This window comes from Bombus pascuorum, chromosome 16, assembly GCF_905332965.1.
Source record: "Bombus pascuorum chromosome 16, iyBomPasc1.1, whole genome shotgun sequence".
NCBI lineage: Eukaryota > Metazoa > Arthropoda > Insecta > Hymenoptera > Apidae > Bombus > Bombus pascuorum.
Window position 1 is genome coordinate 4857449 of NC_083503.1, and position 11483 is coordinate 4868931.

Sequence of the window (11483 nt, forward strand, 5' to 3'; positions counted from 1 at the left end):
TCGGCAACCTCTCAACGGGGGGAGGATGTTACGTCGCCCGACTCTCTACCTGGGCCGGACCTCACATCGCGGACGGATGGCAGCCAGATGTCCGCACATCCTTATCGCGTACTCTTGAAAATACTCGCAGCCCGACTATAAATCACAGAAAAATCTGGCGAAAGTCTTTCATTGCAAACAAGGACTTTTCCGCGAAAGCGTTTTCCAAGGTTTCTGGTTAGCATCTGGAAAACACGTGAACGCTAAGTGTTCACACGTGCGATGCCTCCTACTCCCAACTTTCCATCGAGGGTGGCTAATACCCTTCCTAGTCCATCGATAGTCTTACTAACCAATAGAAACAATTTCTATTACCCTCACTTCTCCAACCAAAAACTGTCATCAACAAATCAGATGACTCCGTGGGTTAGACACACCCATCCTTAGCTCACCTCCGACACAGCATCGTCACGATCAAGTCAGTTCATCTCCGTCGTCAAGTCAATCAACACGTCTACCACGATCGCTCGGTCCAACGAACTCATTGAGAAGTATCGCAAAGTCGCAATCTAACATTCGGCAAGTCATTCAAGTATAATTCTAGCCATCGAGGCACTAAGTAGTAACTTCAATTCACGCGAACGAGACATTCGATTCTTCGCGTCAACATACGTCGGACGGTTCTTGCATTCATTCGGCAAGCTAGTCTAATAGTTTCACACGATATCGGGATTCATCGCGTTAACCGATATCCATTATAACATATTTATATATACGTTCCAAGTGTTGTGAAAAGTGGCGAAATAAATAAAAACAGATAACTGGAGACTACAGTTATTTCAATTAACCACCCCTATTGTCGTAACTGAAATCAGGGGATCGCCCTGCTCGTGGTGTCGATCATCAGATCGTAACGGGAATTTACGACTCCCGTTGACGCTCCTAACGGAGACTCGTCTCCCCGCGACTGGACGAACAAACATTGGTCCTTCGAGCCGGATTCACGTGCCAGCGAAAGGTGTTCCAAACGGTGAACATACAGTGCCACGTGATCCCACAGCCATTCCACGCTTGGACGTCATAAAACAAAAGGTAAGAAGTTACGATTTGAAATACGTCAATAATAATGCCGACCAACGCCAAAGCCAATAACATTAGAAAAAAGCGCGATAAGCAATTTGAAATTGCCCTCGAGCATCTAAGGGAAAGCATCAAGGATTACGATCAACCCACCGCATCACACAACACGCCTGTGAGTGTACTTCAATCCCAGCTTCAGTATGCGTGGCAGAGATTTCAATCCTGCCAACAAGAATTAGACGAATTAGATGACGAGGACCTCGCACAGGAAAGGCAAGCCTGGAAGGATTATGCTGAGCTGAGCTCGCGAATCCAAAACATCGCAGACAAAAATCAACAATCAACATGTTGGATGCCATCTAATCATGAATTAGACAACAAGTCATCCATTATCGCCGAGCCGGTGACGACTACGCTGCCAGAAATTCACATACCCACATTCGACGGTATAATGGCAAACGAAACAAGAATCACCGCCTTACATGAGGAGTGGAACGATCTAAGCGACGACTTCAAGAGCATAAGGAGACTACTCAACAAATACGAACTGTCCGGTCAGCACAACAAGGACATCTTAATAACGTACCGAAACCTAGTTGACGACATTTGGAGACGATTCAACATTGTCTTTGACGAATTGCTTGAGATCGACGACAACGAACCTGAGGACTTACGGGATGTTTATATAGAGCTGGTAACACGATTGAACAACCTCAACGAAATTAATTCTTCCTCAACGGATACCTCCAACACAGTGGCGAATCCAAAACCACCGGAACGCTGCAGCAACACTTCCAGCAGTGTCCAGAGACGTAAGAATAATTTCAATAATAACAGTAACAATGTTCATACTCCGCCGATGGAGAAAGTCGTATCGAATCTAGCGCCGATTCCGTCGCATGACAAGCGAAGTTCATTGCATAATAATAATAATACGCGCAGCTCGCCAACACGCGACTTGACAACCAAGCTCGCATCGTCGCTACCTGAACGATCTGATTCAACGCTACCAATCGGTTTGAATCAGACAACTACTCAAGTCCGCAGCTCATCGCCTACACGCGATTTGACGACAACCAAGTTTGCGTCATCATTATCTGAACGATCTGATTCAACGCTACCGATCGCCTTGAATCAGATAACTTCTAACGTTCGTCGTTCGTCACCTACACGCGATTTGAAGACTAACTCTCACGAGCCTCTGGATCAGAAGGAACTGAATCCCGTCCAGGACAACTATGGTCATACTCCGCCGACTGAGAATGTCTTATCAAATCCAGTGACGATTCCGTTGCATGATACACGGAACTTAATGCACGACACTCGCACCGCGTCACCGACACGCGACCTGACGACAACCACGTTCGCATCGTCAGCATCACAACAATCTGATTCAACGCCACCAGACGCATTGAATCAGATAATCCTTCACGATCGGCGGGATCGCGAAGAAGAGAGAATCTCATCAGACGACAATTCGGCTCCGCCATTGATCTCTACGAATCCGTCACAGGATGTCTCATGCCCTATCACGGCAATTCATAAAGTAGAGAACAACATGTTAAACTTCGTCAATGATACCGAGGTCTATCCGAAGTCGAAATCAAAGACAAACTCTCCGGAATCCACGACGTTCGATTTATCCAGGAACAGGTTCTCCTCGATCATCACTTCGACGGTTAACAACCTATCCTGCATCACGGCATTTGCAACACATGAAATAAATATCATGCCGAAAACTCAATCTCCAGAAAATAACCTGAAGACTCCGCCTTCGCCACGGCCGAAAGAGTCCTCACGCGCGAGTGATCTGAATCGGAATGATCACCACCTTATTGCCTACATCGCTACATCGGGCAACTCTTTGTACACCACGTTCAATCTGGCGTCGACCCTGGCTCCAACGAAACCAGGACGGTCTCCAATGCCCAAACCATCAGAATACGAAGAACCTTTGAAGCAATCAAAATGGTTCATCTGGCCTACCTCTAATGAACTCACCAGTTATGCGGAACCATCGGGCGCTCTACCTCACAATACTACGATGCCAAACGGACAACTCCAGAAGGATACAGAACTGATTAATCATCAACGCAATAAAGCAGGGTGGCTACAGATGGCTGCAACTATTCATTCTAACTCACTGTATCCAATCAGGTGGAAGGAGTTGAACCAAAAAGACGGTAAGTCGTCACTTATGTTGTCTTTTATAGATCGTGGGGCCACGCCGGCACAACCATCAAATATCATCAAGAAGACACGCTACGGGTGGGACAGCGGGGGGAGCCCTGCCACCCAGTCGTTTGTAGATCGCCTTCCAGCTTCTCCAAATCAGCTACATGTCAATCGCATTTGCCGCGATGAAAACGGTGAAATGTACGACGACACCTCCTGGGCCGAGGTGTTCCACGATAATTCAGGGGCCGAGCTATATCGCGACACTTTCTGGGTCGATAATCACAACCGCAAGTTTCTACGCAACAAATGGAGCAAGACGGCATCATCCGGACGGCTACCGTTCGAACAGCAACGAATTCCATAGATCGGAGCATCAAACGGATGGTACCACTACCGAGCAGATCGACATCAGATGACTCCAACCTGATCAGCAGCAACGCGGACTAATGCGAGATCCACCTCGCCAAATCAATCACATCATTTTGATCGGCAACCTCTCAACGGGGGGAGGATGTTACGTCGCCCGACTCTCTACCTGGGCCGGACCTCACATCGCGGACGGATGGCAGCCAGATGTCCGTACATCCTTATCGCGTACTCTTGAAAATACTCGCAGCCCGACTATAAATCACAGAAAAATCTGGCGAAAGTCTTTCATTGCAAACAAGGACTTTTCCGCGAAAGCGTTTTCCAAGGTTTCTGGTTAGCATCTGGAAAACACGTGAACGCTAAGTGTTCACACGTGCGATGCCTCCTACTCCCAACTTTCCATCGAGGGTGGCTAATACCCTTCCTAGTCCATCGATAGTCTTACTAACCAATAGAAACAATTTCTATTACCCTCACTTCTCCAACCAAAAACTGTCATCAACAAATCAGATGACTCCGTGGGTTAGACACACCCATCCTTAGCTCACCTCCGACACAGCATCGTCACGATCAAGTCAGTTCATCTCCGTCGTCAAGTCAATCAACACGTCTACCACGATCGCTCGGTCCAACGAACTCATTGAGAAGTATCGCAAAGTCGCAATCTAACATTCGGCAAGTCATTCAAGTATAATTCTAGCCATCGAGGCACTAAGTAGTAACTTCAATTCACGCGAACGAGACATTCGATTCTTCGCGTCAACATACGTCGGACGGTTCTTGCATTCATTCGGCAAGCTAGTCTAATAGTTTCACACGATATCGGGATTCATCGCGTTAACCGATATCCATTATAACATATTTATATATACGTTCCAAGTGTTGTGAAAAGTGGCGAAATAAATAAAAACAGATAACTGGAGACTACAGTTATTTCAATAAACCACCCCTATTGTCGTAACTGAAATCAGGGGATCGCCCTGCTCGTGGTGTCGATCATCAGATCGTAACGGGAATTTACGACTCCCGTTGACGCTCCTAACGGAGACTCGTCTCCCCGCGACTGGACGAACAAACATCCTCAATCAACAAATATCAGGATTAGGGTTCGCGAAAGACTGCATGCGATAATTTGAAGGATTCCATTTTTAATCAAGAATGGAATTATGTGCCTGTATCGATAACAAGTGCATTATATTTGCGATTTTTACGTTCATGACGTTACGTCCATAGCAAATTGTGTTAATGTTAATGCAAAGGCGCAAACTCAATCTATTGCATGCATGATTGCTTACGGCCCACCTCATAGTTGACCAGTTCGCCAAGTTTTTAGTTAAACATTTGTATCATTGCGGGCAGAATGCAGACCGGCGCCACATGGTCCACTTCGTTCTTCAAGTTCCACAACATTGGACTTCGCACGTAATAGGTTTAAAAATGCGATATATAAAATATGCATATATAATGCTATGGTTTATAGTAATCAGTAATAAAAATCGTAATCCGTATTAGTTCCAATAAACATTATCGAACGATATCATCGACGGCTACTACTAATATCAAATCATCAATGAAAGTGCTTGCACCGTTGACCTTTGGCGACGCTAATTTCGGTCGTATGCGTAATAAATACAAAATAAAATATCGGAATATAAATAAGATATTTACATTAATTAGAACCAATATATATATTTCGTAGCATTGATAATAAAAATGCAATTTTTTTTTGTCATATGTATTGCTGCCATAATTTTTCAAATGAACATGACTAACGTAATTTCTTCAAACAATCTTGAATACTTGCGATTAACAGGAGTGGTTTCTTTCAATACGCTGGAAATCATAAAATTTGTATTAACAAATATTTATCTGTGTTTAACTATTTCCGAAAGAACCTCTTAGGGCTTGAACTTTAGAGAGTGATTTTCAACTTTTAAACGTAAACTGCCACATCTAAAAAGGATACGAGTTTAACATTTTGCGTTGTCTTATAAATCTGCAAATTTTTATCAAAATCAAGGGTCTGACCCATCGCCAGTTTTTCCTGTTTGTAGAAAGTTTCGTTTTGATTTTATTATGACTTGAAACTGTCGTAGCATTCAATATCTCGGCGGGGCAACTAGCTACGCTCGTTAAAGCCCGGGAGTGGAAGACGACGCGAATCGAATCCTCGCTCTGGGATATATTATTTGCAAAGGATGAAAAACCAAAATCTCTTTTGGAAAGTAATATACAACAGGCACAAGCAGTCTCCCCTTGTGTGTGTGTGTGTGGTGTACTTTCTGCGAGTGCTTGATATAATAAGGAGGTGCTTGGTAAAGCAATCTACAAGGGCTCTCAGGGCCGACGAAACTCGTACTGGTCTTACCGTCCCGTCCGTGGAGGTTTTAGCCGGTAAGAATCCGGCACTACCTTCTGCCGTCCTGTGGTTTCCGTGGCCTTCCCACAGGGCGGTGAGGTCTGTAAGGTATCTATGAAGATTTCCTCCACGTAAAAAAAAAAAAATTTTTTTTCTTTTTTTTAACAGGCACACTGGGGCTAATTGTCCTGGACGCCGTCCTTCCAAACTGGGGCATTTGGTTGGACGGAGGCGCACTTCCCCTGACCTACAGGGTGACGCAGGTGCTCACGTGACACGGGTGCTGCGGGGAGTATCTGCACCGAATCGGGAATGAGGCGACCGCGCATTGCCACTGCGACGCAGGTGTGAACTCTGCGCAGCACACGCTGTAACATTGACCGGCGTGGGCGGCGCCGCGCCACTCTCTCACCAGGGAAATAGGATACGACCTCTCGCCGCCGGCGATTTTTGAGGAATTGCTGACGAGCGAGAAGGGCAGGAAAGCCGTAGCCTCCTTCTGCGAGCTGATTATGATGCTGATGGCGGCTGCGGAGCGGGCGAGGGAGCGGGATTCCCATCCCGAGAGAATCATTAAAATGTGCGGTGGATATTAAACATGTAGCTTTAAATGACGACACGAGTGAATACTTATAACAGTTAGATATATTTAAAGTCGTTCTAAGTACAAAATACAGAGTTAATCGTCGCTCGATCAATACTACTCGATATAAGGATACTAAATAATGATTACTGAATACTGACTACTGAATCCCTAGAGAGCGTGTTAGTTTATTTATACTGGTCGGGGAAGTACAGGAAAGTTTGAATTCGACTCCGGTTGACGGTTGCACGAAGCGGCGATATTGTTTTGTCCGGAGTTTGTTTATTTCTACATCTCGTACATCGAAACGGTGTCAATAGCCCGAGGTAAAACAACATTGGTCACTCTCGATTCGAATCGTCCTATGACTCGCGTACCGCAACAAATGTATGCTTAGAAGCAATCAAAGATAAAAAGTCAACTTCTGTCAATCTTTCACGCTTTAAGATGATTCAAAGCTATATCTTCTTTGGATTTGGAAATAAAAATGTTAATCGAATTATTAATGCGTGACATTATCCAGCTTCAGTAAGAAGGTGGTGTCAATAAAAGTATGAATATCTAGAGATGTTCCACACCGAAAATCATTGCAGCCCTGTGACAGACGTGTCGGTATCTACTATCGTAAAGTCGCATTGTTGTTCGATGTTTGGTAAGGAACACAGAGTGGGAATAGCAACAAGCAACACGCAATCGTAGATTCCTTGCCATTGTATATTCAATTGAGTATTCTATTGATTGTCAATTATCATTATCAATACAATATATATCAAAAATATCATCGGACCACTAATTACTACAGTAGTTTAAACGAAGTTACTGAATTCTCCAACATTTATTTTGTTATCGCCCTCTTTACAAATTTATCGTTGATTATATCTGCACCACAGCTTGTTACATTTCTAATCACGCAACGAATCTCATTCGCGATAGCAGGCTTATATTTAGTAGATGATAATCCTTCTTCTGTTATTACGATAGGCAATCTTATTCTATTTCGATTATTTCTATAGCATCGCTATACTTGTCGTTTTGTTTTGGTTGTTTAAGGGCGGTGATTGATTAGTTACTTATGACGCATAACTTCGGCTACCAAAGAAGTTCATGTTTCTATGGTTAGTGTTTGGTACGTTTTGTACATTTGGTGTTGGCTCTGGTTCTGTAATTTCTTGTTGGAAGGGATAGTTGCCGTATGTTCTGCTTCGAAGCGATGGAAACAGTTTTCGTTGTAGTTGTTTTCTGGCTTTCTTCGTAGCCATTATAGCTTACTTTCCATTATAGTTATAGCATTTTACTTCGTTTATCTTTCCTGTGTATGGGCAGTTTTTGTTAGGTGGTTTTCTCCACATTTGAGACACGCCGGGTTTCTGTTGCAATAGTTTTTTGTGTGTGCATATTGTTGGTGCCGTATGCAATGCGATGGTGTCAACGATGGTATGCCCTACTTATAACGAGGTTGCTCAATTGTTACTATTGTGTTTGGAACTTTTGTAATGTCAAAGATTTCTTCGCCATTAGCTTTGGGTTCAAATTATATTGGAAACACTGGCAATGGCTGTTTCGTATTATATCTGGTTATATTATTTATTGTTTTTGCTTGGTGTGCGATGTTTGCTAATTCCTCACATATATTTTTTGTGTTTCCCCTTAGGTGTAGTCCTCTAATTACTATTTTGTAGGTCTTTTCTGCTTTGAGCTGGTATTTGTAATACCCAGCGTTTTCCTCCTTTAATGCTTGCGTCACTTTTCTGAAGATTTCTAAAGTTTTTGTTTGTACCTTTACTTGTTCTAGTTTTAATTGCTTTATACTGAAGTTTTCTTTTCTATCAGAGTTGTTCAGTAATTCGATTAGTGGATCTATTGTTTAGGCATCACATAAATCGGTGATGATTTAACGATATGAGTTGTGACCTTTTCTTTTGGGTCCGCATTTATTTCTTCTATAAGTAAACCCAATGAATTTCGGAAGGGAATGTCTTGTAGCCATTGTTGCTTTTCTGTATCTGAAATTTTCATGGCGCTTATGCCTGATATTATTTTACGCTTTTTGTGCGCTGTTGCTATTTTCCAATGTTCATCTTGATATGATAGTTTGTCAATGTAGTTGTTTACTTTTTGGTTTTGCAACGTTTCCATTACTCTCGTAGATGAGCTTTCTTGTTCTTCGTTTATTGGTTGTTTTTTACTTAACGTATTTGTAGCATTATTTATGTAATACATTTTACTTTTGTTCGTTATTTTGATTGGTGGTATTTGCTGTTGTATTTTGGAGCTTTAACATTTGGCAATGTTTGTTGTTTTTTTGTTCACTTAAATTCACTGCTTGTCGCACTTTCACCGAAGCACAGTTTCTCACAACTGTCTAGCTTGTTCTGATATATTTTATGCAGTACTTGATCATGATTTTGGCATGACACGTGCAACGTTATATTACAGATGATGTGTTATTATAAAATGTTCTAAGAAAGATACTTTGTAAACACAAAAAATGAAGAACGTATGTCTCAAGCATGGAATGAAAATAAATTTCAAGATGAAATTTCAAGGAAAAGCCCGTTTCCTTTCAACGTAACAGGTAATTAATCAAATTTATGTTTATTGTTATCAATTACTTTATGATATTACTCGTAAATATTATATCGTCGTATTTGTTCTTTAAAATCATTATTCAATTTAAATCGTAGATTTCTTTTATTACCAATAATTTTTGCAATTCATCCCAAGGACAATCGGTAAAATTCATAATTTGTAGTTACGACAAGAATTCCAATGTGCTTTCCAGTTCATTCATATTTTTGTTCTATTAATATCACTTTTGAACATAGATATGTAATTTACAAGATTTCCACCCAACTGTAGTTTAGTAGAATACTAAAATTGATGCTTATCTTTTGAAGTTCATATGTATTCTAATGTCTTTACTTTAATTTGTGTAGCCGACAGGTCTTCGAAAGTTCCCGAGTCGGTTCATCATTCAAACCCAGGAGACATAGATGTCATTGCCGCAATGGGTGATTCTTTGACAATTGGCGTTGGAGCTACTTCGATTTATACGTTCGAAGTGAATATTGAAAATAGAGATATAGTTGGCAGTGTTGGCGGTCGAGGAACTTAGCGACAGTACCTGACTCTCCCTAATATTCTTAAAGTTTGTTCATTTCTTACATCTGCATTATTTAATCATGTGATTTGGGGTATCGCTATAAATACGAATACTGAAATCTTTTATAGTCGGATTTCCCTATATGCAAGAATTCAATTCTAAATTAGCAGGTTATTCACTTGGGACGCTATAAATACTGATCTAGCTGCGCAGTTAGACGTCGCCGAATGTGGAACTATGTCTAAAGATATGACACTCATGGCGATATATCTGATCAATAAAATAAAAGATGACCCGAGGATAGATATCAACAAACATTGAAAGGTTCGTATGTTTGTAGATAAAGTAATTATATACAATACGTAGTTATTATATGGGAAATGGTGTTTTAATATGCATATGATCATTGAAATTAACAGCCGATTAATAGAATATAAATTTACATAAAATCTAAATTATTAGCAACATTATTGCTTGCGTTACTATATATAATCTACTATTATTCACAATGCTACGTTTACCATTTATATTCAAATATTAAAATAGAAATTCTCCAAGGTCTTTATATATTCATTACTAAGAAAGAAAGGTCATAATGAAATTATTGGCATTGTAATTAGAGAAGTATTTCTATGCAGTTCTGATGAACTATTTTCAAAAGTTAATTACATTACTCTTTATTCACTAGACACACAGTTGCAATATCATTGAAAATTATAATTACAATTTAAAAGAATTAGATGCAAGTATGAAATTGGGCAATTTCTTTCTTTTTTTAATGAAATTTATAATTTCATTTCTTGTTTAACCGTTTACGCAGTAGTATCTACATTTTTATGTTTTTCAGTTGATTTCGTTGATGATTGGAAGTAATGATTTTTGTATTAATACGTGTGTAATATCTCCATGGTCTATGTTAAATGATCACAAAATAGATCTAATTAATACTCTTGGAATATTAAGAGACAATTTACCAGGAACTTTCGTTGCTCTTATACCACCACCTCACTTAAAGAATCTCGTTGCTGCACACCAAGGAAGAGAGTCATTGCCGTGCTATTTGTCATCCATGATTCATGTATGTTTGCTTTACAATTTAGGGATCAAAGACAGGAATATTTTAAAATAATTGAGAGGATCGTATAATTTTCCCAATTTAAGAAACTTTTTATATATTTTGTGCTTGAGGATTAAACACTTACAAGAATTTTGTTATATCATACCTTATATTTAATCTTAGTAATTATACATAAACGGAGCTACAAATCTCATTTTAATGAAATTTAAGCATGTTGTGAAACTCAACTTTTTTCCTATAGGGGGTAAACTCATTTAGTTTCCGAAATATTTAGAGAAATCTGCTGCTACTACTATGCTGAATCTGACTTATAAGGCAACGTATGCGTCAGCATGGTGTGATCACTGATTTACTGTTGTTGTGTGCTTATAAACACATCGCTGCGACCTGCAAATAATATTTATAACGGGCAAACTGTTTAATGCTTATTCCTTTTTTTCTTTTTTCTTTTACTAACCCGAAACTACCGCGAAAACATAAAAAAATCTTTTGAACACACAAGTATATGTATTCAGTTCCCTTTTGACTGCCGAAGAGTGCAGACGTGCCGGGCGCCCGGAGAGGTCTCTCTCACGAAACCGGACGTGGAGAGAAAGTGCTCCCGAAAGTGCGAAAAACAGGGAAAACAAAAAAATGCAACGAGTGCCACCGCTCAGGATATCAAACAACGGCGAAACATACGCCATACACAAAAACATGGAAATCCAAGAATGTACAGAAACTGAACTGGATATCACGCAAATGAGCGACGATA